Source organism: Typopeltis vanoorti, chromosome 11 (genome assembly GCF_054136105.1).
Source record: "Typopeltis vanoorti isolate ZY-2024b chromosome 11, IOZ_Tvanoo_1.0, whole genome shotgun sequence".
NCBI lineage: Eukaryota > Metazoa > Arthropoda > Arachnida > Uropygi > Thelyphonidae > Typopeltis > Typopeltis vanoorti.
The window spans coordinates 38283768-38296452 of NC_143559.1; the positions used below are offsets into that span (position 1 = coordinate 38283768).

At 36.7% G+C, this 12685-nt stretch overlaps 1 protein-coding gene across 1 annotated transcript in view; it reads right to left on the reverse strand.

Annotated features, from left to right (window-relative positions):
- Positions 1–12685, reverse strand: part of LOC150101450 (kelch domain-containing protein 2-like) — a 240585-nt gene that overhangs the window by 226046 nt on the left and 1854 nt on the right. The window lies entirely within an intron of this gene.

A 12685-nucleotide genomic window follows, 5' to 3' on the forward strand; every position in this document is an offset into this window, starting at 1 on the left:
TTATGAACTGCTAACTGAGGCTTCTTTTACTCAAATGCTAGGTATCCACTGCTGTCCCAAATATTCTGAGAACAGCAGTGAAATACCTAGTGTTTTCTGCTTCAAACACTTGTGTATTCTGGTTTTCTTCCAAACTCTTTAAAGGTAGAGCAACACAATGAGAGTATGTATGAAGTGCAACTAGAATGTAGAGTTGACAGGCAGTGATGTGTTGGTGACCGATGGTGAGGACAACAAGAATGTAACAAGAAGAATAAGTGCTTATCTGCTACTGAAGGAAGATAATGTGAAAGGGCAGTGAGCAAGTGAGTAAGTAGTAAGAAAGTTATGCTAAAGCGAGTGAGTGATCTAGTGAAAAAAGTCATCAACTGTAGCATGAGTGATAAAAGCAATATGGGTGTAGCAAAAGTGGGACAGAGAGAATTGATATGGCAATGAATGACAGTAAAGTGTAGTAATACACAAGAAGAAGCAAAAGACAGTTCCACTGTCTTTTGCTATAGAAAAACAGTTTTTTTTTTCCTATGGAAAAACAGGGAGAAAATGCTAAAGAAGCTAATATGAGAGATATGAATATGAGTGAGAATATTACAAAAGAATTAATAAAGCTGAGAAATGTGAGGCATGTGCAGAGTGAGAGTAGAGAAGCAATTGGTAGTTGGAGGTGTAAGAAGAATGGTGCCAGTGATAGAGGAGTAAACAATGAATGACTGCAGTGGAATGGTGGAAAGTAGTGTAATACTGTATGGGGGACTCTATAGTGCAAACAAATGGAGAAGGTGTCAAAAGCATGTCTGAGAGAAGTAACAATAGGAAAACTGACCGAGACTATGGAAAGGAGAGGAAGTTCAGATGAGTTGAGTGCTGATAGGAACAAATAATTTGTGAGGAATTGGGAACGAGATAGCATAGGATTTGTGTGTGTTGAAGTGAAGCAAAAGCGGCGAGAGGGAGAACTGTGAGTTTATAATCAAAGTATGATAATACAGGACTAAAGAGATGAATGAATGACAGTAAAAAGTAGTGATATACAAGAAGAGGCAAAAGCAATGATTATGAATGGCATGATAGCTGGACTGTGAAGGAAGAGAAGACTTCAGTATGTGGATGTATGGGATAAATCCAAAGATAGGAGAGAGAATGCTGCAGATAGTGCATTTGAGTGAGAGTAGCAGTGAGAAGTTAGGTAGTTTTTGTTTGCCTGAATGGCCACACATGCTCTTCTCCTCTCATCAACAATCTACCCATATAATGAAAGACAAAGATGAAGGGTTAGCCTCCATAGGAGCAACAAAGTGATGAGGATGAGTAATTGTAGGAAAGAATGGGGACTAGAGGAAACTACTAGGCTTATATACATCAATACAAGCAGCATTAGAAATAATAATGTACAGTTTATGGCCTTAATCAGTTAACAAATTATTAGTGTCGGTGAGATGTGGGTAGAAGAGGATGGTGTACTTACTCGAATAGAATACAAATTTTGAAATGACAGAAAAGATAAAAGAGAATCTGAGATATTACTGATAATCTCAAAAAAGTCATATCTCCTCCATGAGGAAATTAAAGAAAGCAGCTGTGATAATGGCTTTGAGGCCATTTTATGTGAGGTTAAGGTAAGTATGAATTTTAGATATTTAGTGGGGTGTTGCTGCAGGCCAGGAAATATAGAGGGACATGATTCTGAAATGTTTAGGCTGACAGGAAGTTGATGATAATGACAGGAAGGTGATAATAATGGGCACACTGACTGAAAACAGAAAAAAATGTGTGAGTAAATGAATTCCTTGGGTTACTTAGGGATAACTATCTTATGCAGCACATAGTTGAAGCAACATGGCACATGAAGTAACTGTTGGATTTAATAATATCTCATACAGTGATAAACATATGTCATGATCATGCTCCCTGGTGGAATATGTTTATCACTGTGTATCACTTGCCATGGGCATGGATGTTCATGATTGTCTTTTGGTGGGAGAAAAATTTCATCACCTAGTACAAGAATATGGTCTTGCTTACTGGAGGCCTGAAGTAGCTTGAAATAAGTTCCACATTTCGTGTGTAAGGTATGGTTTCTAAACTATGTAAAAAACTAAATAAATAAAATGCAACATATATATATATCATCATCATCATCTTCCTTATACCCTCTTTTACCTTGCAGTGTCGAGGGTCCATTGATCATCGGACCTCACTCCGTTTACAGGATAAGGTGGTCAGCCTTATGCCCCGGTGTATCCTATGGCCTGTAGTGTTGAGTTCTCAAGGCCAGTTTGCCTGCTTTGCAGGATGAAAAACCCCAGAATAAACTGGGGAAAAAGCCCTGCTGTCCACGCCCAAGACTGGCTAACTTGGCAATGGCTGAGGAAGATCCTTCAGCTCCTCACGTCACCGACGGGAATCGAACCTAGGACACTTCTTCCCTAGGCATATGGTTGCGAAGCACATAGCCACTAGGCTAACTGCACGGACTATATATATATATATATATATATAAATTAATAAAAATAGAAGAAAAAATCCTTAGTCCACCAGTGAGGTTTATAAAAACCTTTCATGGGTTGGAAACAAATAAAATAAAAAGAAAGAGAGAGAGAGATGTGGAATTACAAAGTAAAGAACTAATAGACTGGTGACATGCCATGGCTTGATCAATTGAAAGGGAGAGAAATCAGAAATGCCTGGGTCTTGGTCTGAAATTAGTTACTTAAGGCAATGTTAGATTGCAATCCTGAGGTTAGAAGGATAAATAAAATGGGGGTGAAATGGCTGAATCAGAGATAGGAGCATCTGAGAAAGAGAATGTTATGGAGTAGATATAAAGAAGCAGAGTACCTCATCAATAGCACAAGGAGTATAAGGCACAAGCTAGGCAACAAGGAGAAATTGGCATATGAAAGGAGACTGGCTGAAGAAGCAAAGGAAAACTTTGAGAATTTTCCAATTATGCCACTGTTAATAAAGGAAAGAATGAATATGGAAGGTTAACCTTAGTTGCCGGAGATGAAATACGGGTCACATCTGCAGAAGATGTAGTGGAAATATTCAATGAGTATCTGTTAGTGTATTTCATTTAGGGAAGATAAAGAGTAGTGCTGAATAACAATAGGAGGGAGAACAAAGTTCAAGAATTCAAAATTTGAAACAGTATACTTGCTACAGCAATCCCTAGGGACCAGAAAGTTTTTTATAGCATAAGGTTCATTTTAGTGAATTTAGAGTAAAACACTGATCCCTCCATTGCATAAAACCAAGGATATGGCGGAAAGAAAAGAAATCATGAGAAATATAATAAAGGAAATGGCAGGAAATAATACAAAAGAAATTGTGAGAAACAGAACCAAAAAAATCATGGGAAACAGATCAAAGGAAATCTTACTGACAGAATACAGGATTGGCAGGAAGCATACATAAAGCAGACAAAATGAGAACATGAAAAAGTACAAATGCAAACAATTACAGGAGATATGAAATCATAAAAATGAAAACCCTGAATTAATGTTTAAATTTTGAAATATTACATTAGCTTAAATTAACAGTCTTTACAATACATGCAGTCCATACAACTGAAATCAAAAATAACATGAACACTTCAGCAGTCTAAGAGGACTGAGACACAATAGATGTACAGATGGCATAAAATAATACTGTTCTCTTTGAACTGCAAATTATAGAATTTTGTATTGCACAATATAGAATATTTCTTTAATTCAAAGTTATGAAATTTGTTTCAGTAACAGCTCATTATGTGTCATTACAAACCAGAGAGTAGTATGTGATGGCATGGAATCTAGGAGAATAAGTGTGACTGACCAGTGGAGTACTAGGACCACTACTCTTTAATTTATATATAAACAATATATGACAGTGTTTCCAAAACTCTATCTGTGGAACCCCTTTGAATATAACTGGCATAACCCCTCTTAGATAGTCAATTTTGTAAGTTATAAAATATTTCATTTAAACTCAAATAATTAAAAAACGATGTCTGTTTTTTAATATAAAACACAGGAAATATGAATCATTAAATACATTTTAGGTACACAAATCTGATATGCACATCTGGTTCTGTATTTGTTATTTTAAGCTGTAGATGGAACACCATGTCAACACAACAAGTGATGCAACAATCACTAGGTAGCATTACAATTTAAGATACAAATGATTCCAAATTTGGTGATGAATTTCAACCATGTAATTCAAACTATATGAATCTAAACCTTTAATTCAAACAGTCTGACCCATGTGGTTGAAAAGCAATTGTGCTGTCAGCCCAACACAGCCTGGCATGTATCAAATGACCTCCTAACAGAGGTCAGTTGATAAATGCCAAGCGACAGATTTTGCTTAAACTTCCATTAGACTTCTTTAGTTATTGAAAAATTAATTATAGAACACACTTACACTTATCTGCAATAAAACAGACAAAAATATTAAAAAAAAAAAAACTAATAAAAATTTAAAACAAGCGCCTTGTATCCCTAAAGGCTTCTTTTGACTACCTGTGGGAATATGCATATGACACTTTGGAAACACTGATATGGGGAATTTTTTTTGTTTTTTTTCCTGGAAGGGGGGATATTTAGTTCTAGGCCGATAATGCAAAACTAAGAAAGGCAATAGGACATCCGTCAAAGGCAATAGGTGACAGGATATCTATTACCTGTAAGATGATTTACATACACTGGCATAGTGAAATAATGGTTGTCAATTTAATGTTGCAAAATGTAAGGTTATAAACTATGCATTGAAAATGTTACATACTGTCTATCACATTGCTAGTACTTGATTGCAGGAAATTGATGAGGCAAGGGATTTGGAAATAATGGTGTCCCGAGAGCTGAAGTTCAGAGGGCATATTGCAAAAGTTGGCAAAATAGCTTAAAAGATTACAAAGGATGTTGAAAACACACTAACAAGTAAAGATATATAATGTTATTAATCTGTTTATAAGGCTGTGATTCAGCCACATCCTGACTAGTGTTCACAGATATGGTCACCTGGATTTCTTGAGAATCAGGAAGTGGTGGAGATGATCCAGAAACAAGTAACCACACTGGTGACAAGTCTGTAGAGTGCTTTCTATGAGAATAGACTGAAGGTGTGTGATTGGAAGCGCTTGGTAGAAAGGTGGAAGGAAGGGACACAACAGAAACTTATAACTTACTATAGAAGTACTATAAGACTGACAAAGAAGAAATTTTTCAATATATGATGACTAGAGAGAGAGAGAGAGAGAACTAAGGTTCACCATGGAAGTGGCGTAATAGTGTCCAGACTAGATTTTTTCCATGGATAGTGGCAAATGAGTGGATTGCCAGAACTAGTTGTGAGTTCCCTGACAGTAAATGAGTTTAAGGAGAGTTATGATAGGTAATTGTTGGTAGATAAGGAATTGAAATTTAGGGGACACATTGCAAAAGTGACCAAAACAGCTCATCAAATCACTTGGTTGCTGAAGAATACGATGACAAGCAGGTTATTGTTCCTCTGTATCGAGCCTTGATAAGACCCCATCTAGACTACTGTGCTCAGATTTGGTCACCTAGGTTTCTTCTTGATGGGGAGGAGGTGGAGAGGATCCAGAGGCGAGTGACCAAGATGATAGCAGGTCTGTGGAATGAACCGTATGAGAACAGGTTGAGGATTTGTGGGTTGCAAAAATTGGTTGATAGGCGGAGGAGGGGAGATATGATTGAGACATTCAAATTACTGAAGGGTTTCTATAAAATTAATTCAGAAGATATTTTTGAGAACAGGGCTGGTTTTGGGAGGACTAGGGGACATCCATGGAAACTGGGCAAAAGTGTAGTTAGTAAAGGTGTTGGAGCTGGGTTCTTTACTTTTAGAGTAGTGAATGAGTGGAATGCGCTCCCTGAGTCTGTGGTGGATGCTGTGACAGTGAATGAGTTTAAGGCGAGGTATGATAGATACTGTATGAATGTCAAATAGTTGTGATGAATATGATTTGGGGCCTCCCTCGATGAGTCCAATGACTCCCTGGAGTTGCCCGTAATAATAGTAATAGTAATATTGTATGTAGAACAGTTAGCTTCGTCTCCTACGATGAGTCTTCTGATTCCATGGGGATACCCATATAATAATGGAAAAATTACAAATCTCTGATTTAGAATTTCTTATGTGAATTTTTGATTTTAATGGTACAGGCTGCTCATATTTAGTTCATTATGATGTCAGGTACATGATATCAATTTAAGCTAATGTAACATTCTGAAATTTAATTGTGGATTTTCATTTTTATAAGTTCAATTCTTTCTTATATCCTGCCATGCTTCTTATTTTGTGTATGCTTGATACATGTGTTAGTGTATAACTTTCACCATTTCCTGCTATGCATGCTGCACAAGCTCATTACTTGAGAAAGAAGTAATATTTATTTGTTAATAAATGTATGCATTTATAAGCATTCCATTTAGACTTTTATTTTTGTAGACAGAAGACATCTTAAGCTTGCATGGCAATAATTGAGCTTTGTGTTGTGTATCGAAGGCCGATACTTGCTTGTCTAGTCAAAGCTACCTTGGCTTGCTTGTTTGTGCTTCCCGGTTCTCGCAGCAGCACTGTGATTTCACACGCATGCATAGCCATTTCACATCGTCTCACTCTGTTGCTTAAACACAGGCCATAAGTTAACGTAGCTCTAGCCAGTGAGCTTCAGCCAGCCTTTACAAGTGTGCGTGTTGCTTGGGAAAATTAAGTTACAACCAATTTTTATGACGATGTTATTGACCAGTTCATAAAGAAGAACCGTAAGGTAGAATTTGTATTTAAGTAGCTAAATTGAAAAAGATAGAATATCATTTGTAAAATAAATGTTGTATTTGTATGATTAAATGTACATAAATTTCTAAATATATAGTTTTAAATGGTCAGTAATTCGTTATTCCGCTAATTAGACTTCAATTACACCTCTCACTCCCTGAATAATAACAAGAGCAAGCATGAATTTCAAGACCAGCATTCATCCCTGGTTTACAGCTATCTTCTTTTATTTTCTTTGGAGTGATTTTGTTTTGTTTCCTATGATTCGTTTTATATCCAATGATTTTCTTTTATTTCCTGCGATTTGTTTTTCCTCATAATTTTCTTTTGTCCTTCATGTGATTTCCTGCAGAGAGACTTATATGTTGATTAGATATGACAACATACCATGTTAATTATAAAACTTTAATTAATAACTGCCTATATTTTGGGAATGTTATCTTCAAGGATCACAAAACAATATGTACAAGCAGGCACTAAGCCTGAAGAAAGGCAACTGAAGTCAGTTCTAGAATCCTAGCAGGCAAAATTGGATTGTCTGGGAATGTAACATTCCCGAAATATAGGTAGTTATTAAAGTTATCTGCCATTTTTTTTCCCACTGACTGTAACATCAGCAGCTAAGAAATTCAGTTCACATGTGTGAAAGTATAAACTTTTAATGCTTGTGCTAGAGAGATTAAAATGACATCAATTCTATGGGACTTACAGTGGGATTTTTCTGTAGTTCATTATAGCATATCGTTTTGTTACAGTGTTTACTACAGCACAACTGTAACCAAGAAAAAGAAGTTAAGGAGAAAATTATGTATGGAGACTCAATGATCAGGGAAGTACTTAATGAAAGTATGACAAAATCCTGTTTCCCAGGTACAAAAATTCACCACATTAGCTATGCCATCGAGATGCAAAAACTGAAATTGAAGAAATGATTGTGAAGGCAAAAAAGTATGGAATCCAGTCTCTCAAGCAAAAATATTGAACAGGGCAGTCAATTCAGAAAGTAAAGGGATGCTGCAGTTTCTATATACTAATGTCAGACGTATCAGGAACAAGAGGAAGAAGTTTTTGGCATTGGTTAATGCAACCTCACCAAAAGTTATTGGCATTGGTGAGACTTGGCTAATAGCAGATGTAGTTACAGAGATTGAATGTGAAGGGTTTAGTATTTTCAGGGAAGATAGAGAAGGAAATCATATAGAATTTATATACCTGCTAAGAAATAATTACTTAAAGCAACATGTGATGGAGGGGACTACAGGTGCGAGAGTATTAGACCTGATCAAAGGATCAGAAGAGCTACTCATAAACAAGGTGACCACATTTCCTCCAATTGGTGAAAATGACCATGCGGTCTTGACTTGTGAGATTATAAAACATGAGGAATATTCTACCAAGGAAGGGTATATGTGGAACTACAAGGCAGGTGATTATGACAAGCTTAGGAAGAAGCTTGAATCTGTGCCATGGCATAAAATATTGCAGGATAAGGAAGCAGTATTTAATTGTATACCTAGGATAAGGAGAGTTAATTGAGTAGGAGTTAGATGGATGAGTAACATCATTGAGCTGCAGAAGAAGAAAATGCTGTGGAGGATATATAAAGAGAAAGGTGACCAGTAAACTCGTGAACAGTACAAGGCTCGGAAAGGTGACCATCATGGACAGGAAGGCAAAATCAGATTATGAGAAGAATCTAGCCAAGCAGGCCAAAGGAAATCCCAAAGAGTACTTTCATTATGTGGCAAGTAAGAGGAAGTATGACTATGGAAGATTAACCTTAATGAGTAATGATAGTCACGAGGAGACAGAAGCATATAAAATAGTTGAATTACTATGTGACCACTTTGCAAGGGTATATCATCCAAGTGAGGTTACTGCTGTAACACATATGACAGTGACTAATGTAGAAACAGAGATGGATGAATTGGAGGTTCTTAGGATATTGCAGAATCTCAATGTAAATACAACTCTGGGATTAGATGGAATATCAGCTAGGGTTCTGCAAGAATATGCAAGGGAACTGGCAATGCCTTTGACTAACTTAAATCTCAGCTCTGGTAGAGTTTCAAGGGAATGGAAAGAGGACAAAATAATTCCCTTGCATAAGGGAGTTTCTAAGACTGCAGTAGCAAATTATAGATCAATGTGTATCTCAGGTGTGGTGGGAAAAGTACTAGGTAAGTTGATAAAAAATAGAATTCAAGAATGGATAGATGAAGATATGATACTGTATGAGGATCAACATGACTTTGTGAAGGGTCAGTCATCGCTTAGTAATTTACTAACTTTTTATAACAGAGTTAGAGCTGAGTTTGATAAAGGAAATGGCTAGATGATGATCTTGCTGGATTTTGCAAAAGCATTTGACAGAATACCACATGGAACTCTGTTATGCAAATTAAATCAAATGGGGATGTATATGACACTGGTTAAGTGGGTGGATGTTTGATATCTGGTATATGGAGGAGCAGAATCAAGGCAAAAAGAGGCAACTAGTGGTGTGCTGCAAGGATTATTGCTGGGACCATTGTTGTTAAATTTGTACATAAATGACATAGGAAATAACCTGAAAGGATATCAGTTGTTTGCTGATGATGCAAAATTAGGTAGAGTAACAGTTAATCAAGGCAACGTGGAGAGGCTTGCAGGATGATTTAAATAGGCTGTCAGTATAGACAAAAGATAATGTGTGTTCGGTTTAATGTGGAGAAATATAAAGTTATGCATTTGGGTTAAATGGAATACAAGCCATGTGTCACATTGATGGCACTATACTCTCCAGGAAATAGATGAACCTAGAGATTTGGGGGGGGGGGGTAGACAGAGAGAGAGAGTTAAAGTTTAGAGGATATACTGCTAAGGTTGTTAAGGTAGCCCATAAGATTACTTGGCTATTAAAGAACACATTAACAAGTAGAGGTAAGGAAGTTGTTATTCCTCTTTATAAAGCCTTGATACGCCAACATCTGGATTACTGTGCTCAATCTGGTTTCTTGGGAATGAAGAAGTACTGGAGAGGATTCAGAGGCAAGTGACCATGCTGGTGAGTGGCCTGTGGAATGTTCCCTATGAGAATAGTTTGAAGACTTGTAGATTGCATAACATAAGTTGGTTGATAGGAGAAAAAGAGGGGATATTGATAGAAACATCTAAGTTGCTTAGGGTTTCAGAGGACAGATGCAGGAGAAATGTTTCAGCACTTGGCTAGAGAGACCAGAATAAGGGGGGTCATCCCTGGAAGTTGAATAAAGGTCTGGTTAGTAGGGGTGTGAGGATTAGATTTTTTGCTTGAAGAGCTGTGAATGAGTGGAATGGGTTGCTAGAGTCAGTTGTGAGTGCTTTGTCTGTTTATAAGTTTGAGGAGAAGTATGATAGATTGTGTGGATATCTCCATGATCAGACTTCATGGAGATATCTGTGTAATAATAATAATGCTTAACCTTAGTTAATAAGGCTGAGGGATGAGATGGAATGTAACCACATATATATATCAAGGGAATGTGAAAAAAAGCTGACAGTATCCTTAACTTTGCTGTCCAACAAGAAGCTGGCAATAGTATCTGTCCCAGAATAGCAGAAAGAAGAAGAGGAAGAAAAAAAACAGTACCACTACAAAAGGAACAATCTAATTCAATAGTATCCAACTACAGGAATACAAACGGTAACTTATAGTATTACTGGTTTTGACTATAATTATAATTATTACTATTATTTTCCTGACCCCCCCCCTATGGAGTCACAAGACTCATTGCAGGTCAACACTAGTGAACACAAAGTCTATCATACTACTCCTCAAAATTTCAGTATAACTCCACCAAGTGAGTATGAAGCATCCCTTCTGTGGATCTCAAATTTTAAAACTTTATATTTAGTTATATCACAGCTTATTCAAATCCTTTTGAAGAGCTAAAACATCAGCACTCTTACTAATAATCCTTCCAAGCTTCAAATCACCTGCATAAAGATTGAACAGCAATGGTCCCAGGACTGAACCCTGTGGAATTCCACTTGTAACCTTCTTAGTCCCTGATACTGCTCCCCCATATACAACTCTGATATCTATCAGAGCGCCAATTAACAATCCCATCCACTAACCTGATATCCAAACCCAGAGATGCAACTTAAAAATCACCTTGTCATGTGGAATCCTGTCAAATGCCCTGGAAAAATCCAAAAAAAAAAAATGACAGTGTATGCCTTACCTTCATCCACTGCTCTTGTCACGTTATTGTAAAAGGTAACCAGATTACTAAAACAAGAGCACTCTTGAACAAATCCATGCTGGCCTGCATAAATAATATTATCCTCATCTGCTGCCCAATTCTGTATATGAGTTCTTACCAATTTCTCCAAATTCTTTACAACTACAGAAGAAATACAAACAAGCCTATAATTTGATAACTCCATTCTACCACCACTCTTATGCAAAGGCACTATCTTATCCTCCTTCCACTCTCTAGGAACCTGTCCCATTCTAAGACTTTCATTAAATAACTAAAGTTAATTGCACAGTCAATTCCATAGCACATTCCCTTAAAACACATGGTGAAATTCCATCTAGTCCCCGTCTTACTGACATTTAGTATACTCAGTATTCGGAATACATCCTCTTCATTCACTTCTAACACTTCACCACTCATTATCCTTCTAGTAATAAAGTGATAATTATATAGCTGAACTACATCATCTGCTTTGGTCACCCAATTCCCATCTCCATCCTGCAAGATAATCCATCCACTATCATTTTTCCCATTTTCCTATACAGTATTTCCCATTTTTCCTATGTTATATATGTCTGTAAGGATATGTGCATTCCATTATGAAATTATGGGATACTAAGGTAATTAATGTGAATTCATTAGCTTCTATATACAAGTAGTTTAGTCATGAAGTTACTTCATGCACAAACTTTGTTTGCTTACACTTGGATAAAGGATGAAAGCAAGAATATAATTTCTTGGCATTATTTTGCATTAAACTAGCATCCTCACTCAGTGGTACAACTTAAAACTTTAAATCCTCTTAAAGAACCAATATTTCATCTGTATTATCAATCACCTCCCCAACGTCAACTGTAATTACTGAACATTTCCTTTTCACAAGCTATTTCCAGTGCCATTAATGTACCAGTTAATCAGCAGAGGATGAACTTTCTACCCACCATTAATGCAATATTTTCTAAAAACTGCTCCTTTACATACGACTCTGATATTTCTGATGACCAATCTCTAATTCATTCCACTAACTGCATAACCAGTTCTTTCATCCTGTCCCTCTTGTGCTTCAGTGTAATTATCATTACAGGAATTGGAGACTCGATGTTTTATCACAGAGTTTATCGTACACTTTAAACTCATTAACACTTGTCTCACCTTATCCGACAGTGCCTTGTGCTTTCTACTCTGCTTGCAACTGTCCTCTCCTCTTCTATATGCAACTTTTGGGACTGCTCCTTGTCCATATCTCTTATTCTACTCTTTGGAAAATCTTTCTAGTATTCATCAGGTAAATACTCTCAACAACTTACATATTACTCCACTAATCTTCTGTCTAACAGCCTCTGCAAATTGCATGCAATCAAGCCATTCTCATACCTTATGTTCCATGGTCCTGATATCATTTTTATATTATATTAGACAAGAAACTGCATTCTTGTTTAGTTTGTATTTGAAGTATCTTTGTGACTATTCTGCTTATATATAGTCAAGCACACTTCCTTTCAGGCATATATATTATGCATTATGGGAAGGGTTACTCCCCAGACCAATTTCATGTTGATCTGGGTAGTAACCAGTCAGTGCAGGTCCCCTGCCTGCTTAATGGAGGCCTGAGGTGGCTTGAAAAAGATTCCACATTTGTTCTTTGCTATGTAATTTAACTTCCTGTTTTTCTGAAT